Below are 1,193 nucleotides of genomic sequence, written 5' to 3'. Positions count from 1 at the left end.
AGAATGCTAAAAATGGTGAAAACATTGAAGCTGAAAGCTTGCAAATATATTAGCTCAATGTAAAATTACCAAAAACTGGAAACATATTGAATTTTGTCAAAACACCTAGCATAATGCTAAAATGTTAGCTAAACTTAAAATTAACCAAAAAACTGGAAACATTTTGAATTTTGTCAAGAAAGCTAGCATAATGCTAAATTATTAGCTAAACTTCAAATTAGCCCAAAAATTGGTAAAAAAAAAAGGGGTTTTGCCAAAACACCTAGCGTAATGCTAAAATATTAGCTAAACTTCAAATTAGCCAAAAACAAAAATAGAACAATTTTGAAATTTCCCAAACTCCTAGCATAATGCCAAAATATTAGCTAAACTCCAAATTTGCTGGGAAAAGAATGGAAAAATGACTAAATTAGCCAAAAACAGCTCACACGTTGCTAAATTAAAAGCTACGTTGCAAATGACCCTAAAAAACCCAGTAGTTGCTGAACATTTTAAACTTTAAATGGTGTCTCTAGCTGTAAGCTCATAAGTTTCAAAGTGCACAAAGTTTTTGAAGGATTTGAGCAATTTCTGATTCCTTTTTCTATGGGGGATATTTTGGTCAATATTTAAAGAACGATAAGGTTTACAAATACTAAAAGTACCAGCAAGTAATGTCCTGAACAACAAACATTTTGATACCCAGATTGCTGATATCATTGAAAGTGTGATTGAGTTCTACGTGCCAAAAACATTCATGAAAACAATGTAAAGCATTTACACAATGATAAAAAATATATGTATCCTGACTTGATCCAACAGCATACAAGCTCCTACAACCCAGGGAACCCGGAAGGGATTCAGAAGATTCAGAAAAGTGATGAATTCTTACTTTACTTCAGTTTTGTATTATTCTCTGCAAAGTAAAATATCTTCTAGCAGCGACGACGAGTCTGCAGAAAACACTTTTTTTCTTTGCTTCCAGCGTTAATTAAGAAAAAAATCCCCTTGGTTTTTCTCCATTTGATAAGTTAATATTTAGCTCAACTCTAGCAAACCAGTCTGATTGCATAAGATGTGTAAGTGATGAGAGATATGAGTTAAAATATGAAGGAAATTTTAGAGAAAACAACCTAATACAGTTTTCCTGCCTTACCATCAAATTCTTGGTTTAAGTTTGCGCAACTATGTAAAAGTTGGAGTTCTTAAAGTTT

General features: G+C 32.1%; 1 protein-coding gene across 3 annotated transcripts in view; it reads right to left on the bottom strand.

The window, feature by feature from the left end:
* Positions 1–1,193, bottom strand: part of parvb (parvin, beta) — an 18,858-nt gene that overhangs the window by 5,746 nt on the left and 11,919 nt on the right. The window lies entirely within an intron of this gene.

Source organism: Oryzias melastigma, linkage group LG6 (genome assembly GCF_002922805.2).
Source record: "Oryzias melastigma strain HK-1 linkage group LG6, ASM292280v2, whole genome shotgun sequence".
Lineage (NCBI taxonomy): Eukaryota > Metazoa > Chordata > Actinopteri > Beloniformes > Adrianichthyidae > Oryzias > Oryzias melastigma.
The sequence above is the reverse complement of the archived record's forward strand: the minus strand, read 5'-3'. Positions and strand labels throughout refer to the sequence as shown.